Source organism: Petaurus breviceps, unplaced genomic scaffold, assembly GCF_028583685.1.
Source record: "Petaurus breviceps papuanus isolate PSGF00001 unplaced genomic scaffold, PetGlider_PUasm1.0 176, whole genome shotgun sequence".
NCBI lineage: Eukaryota > Metazoa > Chordata > Mammalia > Diprotodontia > Petauridae > Petaurus > Petaurus breviceps.
Genome location: NW_027185771.1, coordinates 6,948,143 through 6,962,153, shown reverse-complemented (window position 1 = coordinate 6,962,153; position 14,011 = coordinate 6,948,143). Strand labels below are relative to the sequence as shown.

Genomic DNA, 14,011 nt, shown 5'->3' with positions numbered 1-14,011 from the left:
AGATAACTTTAGCAGAGCTGCTAAGTAACAAGCAAAATGAGCTGTAGCTTCCTATCCTCTAGTTTTCCTACTCTCTCCTAGGTGGGGATGGGGATTATTATTGTGGGAAGGGATGTGGTAATCACAATGAATTGATCTGTCCAAGATACTGGAGTATGGTCCAAGGAGATCTGTCAGATTTCACTAGGTAACTCAAGAAGCAATTGTCTGGTTCTGGGCTCTGGTCTAAATCAAAGCCCTTTACCTAGGGGTAAAGGGGATCTTAAACTGGGATCCAGGATGTTTTTTAATGATTATTTTTAGAACTTTCAATATAACTAATTTCCTTTGTAATACTATAACTTTATCTTTCCCAATTATAAACATGATTCTGAGCACTTATGCACTAAGCACTAGGGTATAAATAGAAAAAGTCAGACAATTGCTGTTCCCGAAGAGCTTATATATTACTTGGAGCAGATAAGACAAAGTCCATGAGCAGGGCAGATAGGCCCAGAAATCCTAAGGATGGAGTAGTGGGACAGACTGCAGGCCATAGAGCCCACGTACCACATAATATATGCCATTATTATCAACATAAATTGGTGTACCTCCAATCTCTCTACCCTGCCTATAAACAAATGATCACAGAGGCCAAATTTCCAGTGTAACCTCCAGGTTAAAACCACTCAGCTCTGGTCTATATTTGGAACAAGGGGACCAATGTCTCATCTCAAGCCCCTGGCATACACAGTCACCCCCAATCCTGGCTTTTAAATGGCATGTCACATGTTAAGTGCCTCGCTCTGTGCCTCACCTGGCTTCTATTCACAAAGTTCCAATGGCAAGAACGGGTGAAAAGAGCTTGAGGGCTTATGAAAAGGGAAATGAGATAGCACTGCTTGTCTTACCTACTTGGGTCTTCTACTGAGTAGTGAAGCCAAAGATTAGGTCCCTCCCTGCTTTGAGGGCAAAGCCTCCTATCTTGGTGGGGCTTGTTTCTGTCTAAGAGTTCCAGCCCCTCCCATGAAAGAGAGAGGATGAGACTGTTAGGAAAAGAGTCTCCAGGAAGGCAATAAGGAAATGAGAACTAGGCAACTCCGGTGGGCAGATTCAGTAGCAACCAAAAAAGAATTTTATTTCACACTGGAGGAAAAGAAGAGAAATAAAATTCATTTTAACAAACGTGTATTAAATTCACTTCTCTAAGGCTTTTTGTTAGACACTACAGGAGTCATAGAAATAAGTAACAAATTCTCCAAGTCCCCAGTATTGCAGACTTTATGATCTGATGGGGTAGAGTGGGAGCATAAGAAATATATGCAAGTGGGGTGGCCAGGTGGCACAGTGAGTAAGAATGCCAGCCCCAGAGTTAGGAGACCTGGGATCAAATCCAGGCTCAGAAATTTAGCACCCACCCAGAAATAACTGGCCGTGTAACCTTGAGCAAGTTACTTAACCCCAATTGCTTAATATATATATATATATATATACATATATATATATATTATATATATGCAAGTGATAACCAACAATAATAGGATTTTAAGCTTTGCAAAGCACTTTATATGTTATTTTATTTAATCCTCACAACAAACCTGTGAGGCAGCTGTTATTATTCCATTTTACAGATGAGAAAATTGAGGCTAAGAGGTTAAGATTGCTCGAAGTCACATACTATTGTGATGGTGGGAACTTGGAGTCAGGAGAGAAATAATGGCCAGTGACTGCTGACTTACCTGAAGGGTTATAGCCCCAGGAACCAAGCAAAGGAACTACAGAGGGAGCAGGCAAGTTGGTTAGGCAGCTGGTGCTTTGTGGGAAAGGACAAAGCAGGAAATGCCAGACTTTCTCCCAATGTCCCCAGTCACAAGCTAAAATGTAGAAAGTCAGTGTTAGTTTTGTGTCTGCAAAGTCATCCATACCTCCGTTTCCTCATCTGTCAAATGAGAATAGTCTAAGGTCCCTGCTGATTCTAACATTCTATAATTCTATGGATGTCCCTGCAACTAAAACTCTTTCCTTCATTTTAGGGTGTCTGAAATCCCCACAGTTTCTCTGTCCTTGCAGCTAAGGTATTGGACACTCCATCCTTAAAAATGGAAACCTATGAAGCCACTGTTAGTCATTCACACCTTAGCTAAAATTCGCTATATTAGAGACTTTAAAGGTCATGGAGTTCAATCCTCTCGTTTTAAAGATCATGGGCTCACAGATTTGGAGCCTGAAAGGACCCTAAAGGCCATTAAGTCTAAACCTCTCATTTTATAAATGAGGGAACTGAAGAGGCCCAAAGAAGTTAAGTGATTTGCCCATGTTCATACAATCAGTGACAGTCCTCAGTCAAGTCTGAGGGTTTGAGCCAGTTCTTTCTGGCTTCAAACTCAGCCCTCTTTCCACTGTACCACCTAGCCAGATTTTTTATTTTCCTATGACCCCTCCCCTCCCCAGGCCTCAGTGCCCTACAAAGCTCCCTATTGAAGCACCCTACCCAGGCCTGCCTTCACCCATTCCAATATCTCCCCCCTCTCCTCCCTCCACTCAAACCTTCCATTCCCATAACTACAAAAAATGCAATCTGATTATCTCATTAGACACTTCATATTCATAAGTGGCCCAAAGACATATCCCTCCCTGAGGACTTTGCATTTTGAAAGAGCTTATTAACTGCAAGTAATCTCTGGTTGGCAGTATGGAGGGAACAGGTATTATAACCTGGCACCATCAACCCCCCATTTGGCAAAACAAAGGTTCTTAGCACCCTACTTCTCAGATTGTTACCTAGAAAGTCCACAAAGGAGTAGAACTCAACACAAGTAAATTTTAATGAGGAGAAAGGACAAGAGAAAGATCTAAAATGAGTGTTCCCTCTTGGGGAGAAATCTTGCCCAGATTTCTAAGAATAATCGCTCTGGGTGATGTGAAAGCATTGGCTTGCTAAGTGATCCAGGATGGAAGGGGTGGGGTGCAGAGTGGGCAAGGAGAGGGATAGAGATGGTAGAAAAAAAAATGGAAATTGAATGAACAATTTCTCAGAAGCCAAACTGTAGTAGGAGAAGGTTGTCTGATGTTCCAGTTTTCTAAAAAGGAAAGTGGATAGAAACTGCAACCCATAAGCTTGAGTTCAATTACTGGCAAAATTCTAGAGCCTGTTTTTAAAGACATGGTTGCAGCAAGAACAGGTTCTATGACTTCCAGCTTCGAGCAGGTTTGAGCTTTGATTGCTCTCCCCAAAGTGTCCAAGAATCTCATAATTGCCAAATCTGCTGATCCTCTCCTGGCTACTCCCTGTCCTCCACCTTGTCACAGTGCTGCTCTCTTAGGTCTCCTCCTACAGAGGCACTTGACCTTTCCCTGTGTCCTGGATCTCTCTAGCAGTCTGGAGAAGCCTATGGATCTCTTCTCAAGAATTGGTTTTAATACGTAAAATAACATACATAGGATTATAAAGGAAAATGATCATATTGCACTACAGTTCTCACTGTATATGTGTGTGTATGTATGTGAGTACATATAGGGGCAGCTGAGTACATAGAGCACTGGTCCTGAAGTCAGGAAGATCTGAGTTCAAATCCAGCCTCAGACTCTTACTAGCTATAAGGCCCTGGGCAAGTCACTTAACCCTATTTGCCTCAGTTTCCTCATCAATCAAATGAGCTGGAGAAGGAAATGGCAAACCAGTCTAGGATCTTTGCCAAGGAAAACCCCAAATGTTGTCATGAACAATTGGACAGAACTGAAATGACTCAACAATAGCATATTCCAGGAACTGTGTTAAATGCTAGGGATCCAAGTGAGAGGACATCCTTGCCCGCAAAGGACTTGCATTCTAGTGGGAGATGGTAACACATCTAGAGGAATAGTCTGTTAGAGAAGGCTGTTTTGAACTGAGGTCTCAGGAAGAGTCAGTGGAATAATAGGGCTTAACGCCCTTTCCAGAAACAATGGTAGTGTTCCCCGGACAATAGTGGAGAGGATGGGGTAAATGTGCTGGCACAGAAGGATGGGTTTGAGGAGGACCTCACCAATCAGAACACACAACCCCAGAGAGATAATTCCAATAGCAACATCAACTGCCACAGGGCAACATGGCAGGGACATTTATCTAAAGTGTCTAATGACACAAAGCTAGGAGAGATAACTAACACATCTAAAAAGATCTTGACAGTCTAGAATGTGCCTAAGGTTCCTAAGATGAATCTTAGTGGAGACAAATGTAAATTCTTACACCTGAGTTCAAATAATCAATTTCACAAGTACAAGGTGAAAAGATGTGGCTAGATAGCAATTTATCTAAAAAAAAATCTGAGGTTTTCAGAGGGACCATAAGCTCATTGTAAATGAATAGTAAGGCATGAGTACCAAAAAAAGAGAGAGAAAGAGAAAAAAACTATTGTGATATTAGGTTCCTGAGCTCTGCCCTAATTAGATCCTATGTAGACCACTGTGTTTCGTTCAGAATGTCCCATGTTAGAAAGGACATTAATAAACAGAAGAGCCTTCTGAGGAAGAAAGTCAAGATGAAGAAGGACCTTGTCACATACCATATGAGGATAGGAATATGGCAATGTTCCTAGAGTCACCTCTGGCCCCTCTGGACCAAAAAGAGCAAAGGGGCCAGTGATGAACCATCATCACCAGAGATGTGGCCAAGTGGGGAGGATCAGAGCTAGCTGAGGACAATAACTGCTATAAAAAAATTAAAGCAGAAGAGGAGGAAAAGACCCTTTTAATGGTCACATGCCATTAAAGAGAATCAGAGGACTTCCATTCAGGCTGATAAAGGGGAAAAAAGATCAGAGCTAATGTGAAGCTAGGTCAGGTTTGATCCTGTCTTCATGAAGGGACACCAGACTTGCCAAGGTCCTGCTTCCATTGGGGAAGAGAAATGAGGAGGAACATTGTTGGGACCCTGACAACTAAGGCCTTTCCCATTTGATTAGGGGTACCCAGAAATAGAAAAAAGGGTGGCAGTGATACCTTCCCTCACTCCCTTCTCATGTACCTCCCAAAAAAAGATCCCAGTGAATTCTGGTACTATGAAGCAAAGGGTTGTCTAGAATTCCCAGGCGCCCTGCCAGACACCACCAATGGAACATGGGATTAGAAGTAACTGAGACCAAAGGGACTCCATTTTGTTTCCTGTTTCTTCTTCCCTTCTTGTTCCCCTCTGTACACACTCAATTTTTTTTTCTTTGAGTCACAGAAACTATACAAAATATAGATCAAGCCTCTTTTCTGGGTGTTTGCAGCAACCTAGCCATGAGGTAATTCCTAGGCACCTCTGGGATTCCCATGCTCCAACTGAAGACAGCACCGCTCCTAGGAACTGGTTTTTGTTTTAGTTTGTTTTGTTTTGTTTGTTTGTTTGTTTGTTGTTTTGTGGCTTGAGATCAGGGCTGTCTAACAGTAAAAATGTGAATGTTCTCCCTGATGCCCTCAGGCTCCTCTCCTTGAACCCACCTCTCTGCTCTCAGACCCCTTTGCCATTCAAACATTCCCTGTCCACTCAAGGACTTCTGTTTTCTTGGTCAGCAACTGCATCTGCTCATTAATACTAAAGTGTCAGTGACTTAATTGACTTTTTTAATGGAGAAAGGCAGGGAATGTTTAACCCAAGGGAATAGCTTTTCAGTGGAAGCATTTCAGATAATTTGGCATCTGGGGGAGGGGAGGAAACTTTTTCCATCATCAAATCACACCATATTACATAGGCCACAACTTTAGACAACTATGAGCTTTCTTGGTTCAGAGGACAACCTTGCCTTCTCCTGCTAAAGGTTGGGACATAATAATAACTCCCACTTCTACAGGAATTTCCTCACAACAACTTCGTGAGATAGATTAAATATTTTAATTCCCATTTTATAGATAAAGAAATTGAGGGTCAAGAGAGTGACTTGCCCAAGGTCACACAGCCAAGAAGCATCAGAGCTGAGATTCAAGACCAGGTCTTTGCCACCTTGGTCTGGTATTCTTTTGCTTACAAGAGTACACAAGAGAAAGTCCAGGAGTCTGGCACCATGGTGCTGTTTAATAGTCTCTGATTACCGTAGCAATCACAACATCCCAGTGCTGTCAACACAAGAGTTTTCAGCCCCCCTGCTCAAATCCCTGTCACTTGGGGGTTTGTAAGTAAAACTGCCAAATTAATTTGATGAATCGATAGAATCATTGTTCCCCCTCTTTTGTTTCTTGAGGCTTAAAGTGCTTGCAGTGGGTGGGTAGCCTCCTAGAGTGTTGCACAGAGGAGATAAAGCTGGTGGAAAGTCATTAGTATAGCTTAATTTAAGGCAAAGTTGTGGCAGGATGTGTCAGACAATAGAGAGGGCCATTGCTCTTTCAAGGAGAAGAAACAGAGCTTGAGGCTGGCCCAGTCCTTCTCACTCTTTGACCTCTGGTCAGCTCCAGGATGCCCCTGTGAAAACCCCCATGACTTGACAGCAAGTCCTTGGATGGGGTTTTTCATCAGCCTGGGTTATAGAATAAAAAAAAAAAACACAGTCTAAGATGAGAGGCCCTTAGAACACAAAAGGTCAGAGCTGAGACCCATGGGAGAAAGGAGAATGTTAGAAAGGGGAGGGATCTTAGAACACAGAATGTCAAATCTTGGAGAGACTTTAGAACATAAAATATTAGAACTGGGAGGGCCCTTAAAATACAGAATGGCAGAGTTTGGAGAGATCTTAGGAGAGAAAATGTTAGCACAAGGAGGGACCTTAGAACACCAATGTCTGAACTGGGAGAGTTTTTAGAGTAACATAAAAGAACAGAGCTGAAAGACACCTTAGATATACAGAGGTTCCCAAAGTGGATGATACCTCCCCCATGGGGCGCTGGAATGATCTAGAGGGGCAATAGTAACCTCAGGTGCAATTGGGGAGTGTTAAATAAAAATAAGGGGGTGGTGTTAGCATAAGGTAAAAAGATAAGAAAATTTTGAAAAACAGTTCGTACATGCTTCATCTATTGTGTAACAAAGTTAAAGTCATAGTGATTACATTATTTTCAAATAAACACATAAAATGCAAGTAATAACCAATCAGTGGTCAAGACTGCCAACAGGTCTTAACAAGAAAGTGTTGGCAGGCAAGCCTATCGCACATTGTCAGGAAGTCCAGCATGCATAGCAGGAATATGTACATGCAATGACTTGCTTACAATATGATACTCTACAGTTACATGATGAAATGTTGCATAACAAAATTTCAATGGAAGAAATAAACAAATTTACAATATATTATTAAATTTAAGATACATCTTTTTAAATATTTTTTTAAACAAGAGAGAGTTTTAAAAAAGCATTAGAGGGTTAAAGAAAGTAGATTGGGGGGGGCACTGAGTAATTATGTTTTTTAAAGGGGGCAGTAGACCAAATAAATTTGGGAATCTCTACCTTAGAACATTAAAGATCAGAGTTGGGAAGAACCTTAGAAGACAGAGTGTTAATGACAATTCCAAAGGATTCATGCTGAAAAAATGCCATCTACTTCTAGAGAAAAACTTACAAACTCAATGTAGATTGAAGCATAGATTTTTTTTCACTTTATTTTTCTTGGTTTTTTTTTTCACAACATGGCTAATGTGGACATATGTTTTGTATGACTGCATATGTATAATGAATGTTGTATTTCTTGACTTCTCAATAGGTGGGAGAAGAGTGGAGGGAAGGAGAAATTGGGAAATGAATTTTTTATTTAAAATTTAAGAAAAAAAAGAAAAGAGTATTAAAGCTGAGAGGAACCTTAGACCATAGAATGTCAGATCTGGGAGGGACCTTAGAACAGAGAATGTCAGAGCTGGGAGGGACCTTAGAACAGAGAATGTCAGAACAGGGAGAAACCTTAGAACACAGAATGTCAGAGCCGAGAGGTACCTCAGAACAGAGGACATTAAAGTTGGAAGGGACCTTAGGACCAAGCTCAATCAACAAAAGTTTCTTAAGTACTTACTGTGGGCCAAGCACTATGCTAGGTGCTGAAGATACAAAAAAAAAAAAAATGGAACAGTGCCTACTCACAATGAGATTATATTCTTTTTTTTTTTTTAAGCAATTGGGGTTAAGTTACTTGCTCAAGGTTACACGGCCAGTTGTTTCTGGGTGTGGTGCTGAGTATCTGAGGCCGGATTTGATCCAGGTCATCCCGACACTGGAGCCGGTAGTCTTACTCGCTGAGCCACCTGGCCGCCCCTAAGCAATTGGGGTTAAGTAACTTGCTCAAGGTTACACAGCCAGATGTTTCTGGGTGGGTGCTAAGTGTCTGAGCCCAGGATTCGATCTCCAGGTCGTTCTGACACTGGAGCCGGTGCTCTTACTCGCTGTGCTACCTGGCCGCCCCATGAGATTATATTCTAATGCTGGAGACAAGTACGTATAAAACACAGGAAACCTAAAGTTAATAAATACATGTACATACACAATAGTTAAATGTAGGTAGTCTGGGAGGTGAGACACTAGCTGTTGGTTGGGGTGTAGGAAAGAGGGCCTAGGAAAAGTTTCTTGCAAGTGACTCTTGAGCTGGATTTTAAGGGTAGAGGGGGACTCTAAGGAGAAGGTAAGGAAGGGTGTGTACCTTCCAGGAATGAGAGGTGGCCAATGCAAAGGTACAGAGACCAGAGTTGAAAAGTCATTTGTCAAGAGCAGAAAGAAAACCAGTTTGGGGGGGTTCAAAGAGTGCAGGAGGGGGTATAATAAGAATGGAAAAGTTGGGGGCAGGTTATGTGGAGCCTTAAAAGCTAAACAGAGAAGTTTGTATGTTATCATGAAGGCAACAAAAAGCCCCTGGAGTTGGTTGAGTAGGGGAGCTCCATGATCAGATCTGTGCTTAAGGAAAATGACTTTGACAACATATAGGATACTCTGGAGTAGGGATAGACCTGAGGCAGAGAGACCAGTTAAGAAGCTATTGCAAGAATCTAAGTGAGGAGATGAGGCCCTGAGCTAGGGTCGCAGTTGTGTGAGTGCAGAGAATGGGTCCCATATGAGACGTGAAGGTAGAAACAGCAAGGTTGGCCATGGGGAGTGAGGAATCCAGGATGATGCCAAGATTCCAGACCTGAAGCACTGGAAGGATGGTGATGCCTTCAACAGCATTAGGGAAGTTTGGAAGATGGGGAGGTTTAGGGGGGAAGATAATGGGTTAATTTTAGTTGTGTTGAGTTTAAGTCATCCAGTTTGAAATATCCAATAGGCAGTTGGATATTTCAATCCAGGATTGAAACTGAGAGAGAGTCAGGGGTTGGATATGGAGATCTGGGGTTATCTGCAGAGTTCTGGTAGTTAAACCGATGGGAGCTGATGAGGCCCGGGAGAGTGGAGAAAGACAAGAGTAGGGACAGAACCTTGTGAACAACAACAATTAAGAGGCATTATCATAATGAGCAAGCAAAGTAGACTGAGGAGTCACTAGTCAGCTAGGAGATGAAGAAGGAGAAAGCTATGTAATAAAAATACTGAGAAGAGAGAATATCCAGTAGGAGAAGGTGGGCAACAGTGTCAGATACAACAGATGGGACTGAGAAGATTTGGCCATTAAGAGATCAATGGTAACCTGAAGATGCAAGCTGCTAAGAAGAGGGGACCGGGCAAGTGTGCATATAGAAGGGTTGTTCTTGACAAGAAGGACGGGGCTCTTTATCAGAGACTGGGGGAAAAGAGGATAGAGTTGGGGTGGATACAAGGGATGTTGAGATGGAGAGGGAAAAGAGGGAGTTCACATTGAATGGCCTCAATTTTCCCAGTAAGGTAAGAGGTCCTCAGCTGGGGCGGCTAAGTGGAGTAGTGAGTAAAGCATCGGCCCTGGAGTCGGGAAGACCCTAGTTCAGTTCTGGCCTCAGCCACTTAACACCCACACAAAAATTACTAGCCATGTAACCTTGGGCAAGTTACTTAACCCCAATTGCCCTCCAAAAGGCAAAAAAAAAAAGAGGTTCTCAGCTGAGAGGAGGGAGAAGAGGAGGTGGGGGTGGGGAGGGGAAGGATTCATTCAGAAAGGAAGAGAAGATATGGGGAATGAGATAGGGAATAAATTAGGGAGGAACAAAAAGAATTCCTTGCTGTAGTGAGGGTCCAGTTGAGACTGAATGTAATGGCAAGCACAGAAGTAGTCCACATCTTGTTTCAACTATTGAATTAACACCTTGTTTCAGTTCTAGTTTCTTTTTGAGCCCTGTATCAAGTCTGTTAAGAAACAGAACATGTGAACCCCACAACTTGTGAACCCTAGAACTCATGAACTCCTGCAACAGGAAGGGGAGGAGCTAATGACCATATATAAGGAGAATTTTCAGGCTAGAGACAGAAGAACTGAGAAGAGGACTCTTGTGGTAGCAGAGTCAAGAAGGAGAAAACGTGGTATCCTGGCACTCTGTCTGCTCTGTGTTGATGTTTGTCTGTGATACCTTGTACAGAAGCCCTGGAACTTTACTAGAAGCCCTGAAAGAGGATTTTCTGGTTGTATGTTTACAGAAGTCCTGGAGGAGGGTTTTGGAGGTCCTAGGACTTTACTGATGATTTGTGCTGACCTCTTGGACCTTGTTTGTGGGTCTGTGTTGATTTCTATGTTGATGATTTGTGTTGAGTTCTCAGACCTTGTTGGTGGGTCTGAGTTGATTTCACAGGCAGATAGTGAACTGACAATGGTGCTGGCAATGTGTATGAATATTATTGTGGCTCTGTCAAGCTTTGTCTTCCCAGAAACAGGAACTGTAAGGTACTTGAGGTGTACTGGACCCTGTGAACTTCAATATGGAATAGGAACTGGACAAGGAACTGGGAGCTGCCTGCCTTTGAACCTAGGTGACAGTTGGAGCTGGGACCATGGAAGCTGAGAGCCATTCTCAAGTCAAGCTGAAAGAAGACTTCACTTGGATACTGTGTACTGACTGAGAAGATTATGATTTATTGTGACCTAGGGGTGGAGAACTTTGACTTTTGTACTTTGTGATTGAATTAAGGATTTTGTGATTGACTAAATTAATGTACTTTGTTTAAAACTATGTGACGACTTTGGTGAAAACTATGTGGCTGTTTTAGGGATAAGTTATTGAGTTGTAACATTGTGAATGCTGTACCTTGATTTTCTGTGAATGTTTTGCTTTGATGTGTTATTGAATAAATAGAAAGTTCACTATACTGTGTAATCAGAACCTTGAAAAGCTGTTCACAGCAGCAGTCCTCTGGAAAGCTGCTCCTACGTGACTTTACACTGGATAGCATGAATCTGTAACATACCCAGTCAGCACAATTGTGGGACTTCCTCCATGGAGAAGGAAGATGTTAAGATCAATCTAGGAATGAGATCTGGCAAAAAAAAAAAAAAAAAAAAAAAAAAAAAAAAAAAAAACCCAAAAAGTACTTAATAAGTGCCAAGTTTGTGCCAATCAATCACGAGACGAAAAAAAAAAAAAAAAAAAAAAAAAAAAGAGATGCTAGGACAAATCAACTCAAGAAGCATTGAATAAGTGCTTACTTTGTGCCAAGTGCTGAGGATACAAGTCCAAGCAGAAAAAAAGACAATCCCTGCTCCTGTGAAGCTTGCATTCAAATAGAATCCAATGATGAGGAGTCAAGGAATTCCAGAGCAGAAGCCTGTGCTGAGTTGAAATGGCTAAATATTGGGTAGAGGTTGGAGGAGCAAAGTGACTTCAGAGCAGAGAAAGCATTGGTGAAGGGAATGGAGATCTCAGGGAGAGTGAAAAACATGGAAAGAAGATGCATGATAGGAAGTCAACTACAGGAATGTCAGAGTTTCTGTAAAAAACATTTTAGTAAAGCAGGACACTTGTGAGCAATACAAGACCAAGTGTGTGACCATCCCTATGTGTGAGTGAGGTAAAGTTAAGGAATAGGTTATGGGATTTAAGGAAGTTGAGGAAATGTAAGGCTAGGAAGACTGAAGGAGCATCTGTGTGGATATTAAAGCTCCCTAGTATTAGGGCAGGAGTTGAGGAGGAGAGGAAGATGGTGATCCTTGAAAAAGGACCTGATACATTCCAGCTATTGTAATCTAAATTGAGTGGAAAATGCTAATTGTGTGGTCTTCAAAAAAGATGTCAGAGATGGAGGGTAAGTTAGAACAACATTTTAGAGCTGGGAGGGACCTTAGGATGGTGGTTCCATAAGGGATTCCCTCCCAAAATTCTTTGAGTGCCTTAAGCATTCAATAATTACAGAATAATATGTGTAGCGCATTCAATTACCTCGGGGGTTCACAAGACATCTTTGTCATCGTTGAAAAAGGTTCAAGGAACGACAACAACAAAAAATGGGAACCACAGACTAGCATGTCAAGCCAGAAGGAATGTTGGAGGTCACTGAGCCTAAACCACTTGTTTTAGAAAGGAGGTAACTGAAAGTTAAAGGTAAATTGACTTGCTCCAAAATAGATAGCTAATCAGCAGCAGGACTAGAAGCAGGAGGGAACTGGGTCACCAAATGAGCTAGCTGTCGCTGTGATTTGTCCAGACTTGAAGAGTCTAAAATAAAGACAGAGGTTTCAGTCAAAAGTTACTAACTGTGGAGGCAGCTAGGTGGCACAGTGAATAGAGCACTGGCCCTTGAGTCAGGAGGACCTGAGTTCAAATCCAGTCTCAGCCACTTAACACTTACTAGCTGTGTGACCTTGGGCAAGTCGCTTAACTTCAATTGCCTTGCCTTCCCCCCTCCAGACACACACACACACACACACACACACACACACACACACACGTTACTGGCTATACTCTAGGCAATTAGGACTCTAAATTGCCAGCCTCCAAAGGTCAACAACACCAATGAGATCCCAAGGGCAGTCCCCATCCCTACCTAACTCACAGGGATGTTGTGGAGGGCACATTGCATCAACCTTAAGGAAAATGTCATAGGGTTTGGAGGGGGCCTTCCTGGGGCTAGGAGAATGTTATGTAGTGTAAAGCAGCCATTGCACATGGAGTGAGGAAGGTCTGCCTTTGAATCTAAGCTGTGTTGTTGTTCAGTTTTCAGTCATGTCTGATTCTTTGTGACCTCATTTGGGGTTTTCTCAGCAAAGATACTGGAGTGATTTGTTATTTCTTTCTCCAGGTCATTGACAGATGAGGAAACTGAGGCAAGCAGGGTGAAGTGTCTTGCTCAGGGTCACACAGCTAGCAAGTGTCTGAGCCAGGTTTGAACTCATTAAGATGAGCCTTTCTGACTTCAGACCCAATGCTCTTCGAGGCCATCTGTAGCCATTCTGATCTATATTTGACCACTGGACCCAGATGGCTCCAGAGAAGAAAGTGAGGCTGGTGACTTTGCACAGCCCTGCCTCACTTGTTTTAGAAATTCATTTGCAAGTCATGGCATCACCTTCCTGATGTCATAGTCCTCTTAAAGAATGAAGGGTAAGCAACAGCCCAGTGTTCTCTGTGCACTATGGCGCCCCCTAGCAGCCCACTTTCATTTCGATCCTCTGCTTAATTCCTCTAAGTCTTGGTTTTTTCATCTGTAAAATGGGGATAATAATAGCACCCAGAGTTGAAGTGAGGATCCAATGATTAAGTGCCTATAAAATGTTTTCATAACAAAAGGCTATATAAATGTGATCTGCTCTTATTTAAATCTTGGCAGCAAGATTGAGAGCTCAGCTCGTCTGTGCACCTCTATCCTTTGCCCCACTGGAGGAGAACAGAGTGGGTGGGGTTGATTTGACTTGGTTTGATTTGGACAAACAACCCCAGTAGTCAGCTTTGTGGAGGAGGCGAAATATCTGGTAATCTCTTCAGACAGACACAACATGTAAGGAGGGGCTATGCCCTGGAAACAGTTGTGTAAGATAGCAACATTTCTCTTCTGCCCTGGCCTGGCCCACAGATGGCAGGAGGCACGGCCTCCTTGTACCAGCCAGGAGAATCAGCCCTCTCTGCAGGGCCAAAGCCTGCCTCAGCAGGCTTCAGCAGGCCTACACCCCCTAAAGCCTACTGCTCCATGGAGTTCCACATGTGTGACAGTGTTCCCCCTTGCCTAACCTGCCCAAATGTTTAATATTTACATAGTCCCCAGTATGAAAAGGAG

The 14,011-nt window shown here is 42.6% G+C and overlaps 1 long non-coding RNA gene across 1 annotated transcript in view; it reads left to right on the top strand.

Moving 5' to 3' along the window:
- The window catches only part of LOC138159331 (uncharacterized), a 407,894-nt gene extending 396,551 nt beyond the window's left edge, over nucleotides 1–11,343 (top strand). The window contains exon 2 of the long non-coding RNA XR_011167868.1: nucleotides 11,280–11,343. This is a non-coding gene — a long non-coding RNA (uncharacterized lncRNA). The remainder of the gene's footprint in view (nucleotides 1–11,279) is intronic.
- Nucleotides 11,344–14,011: the final 2,668 nt, after the last annotated feature.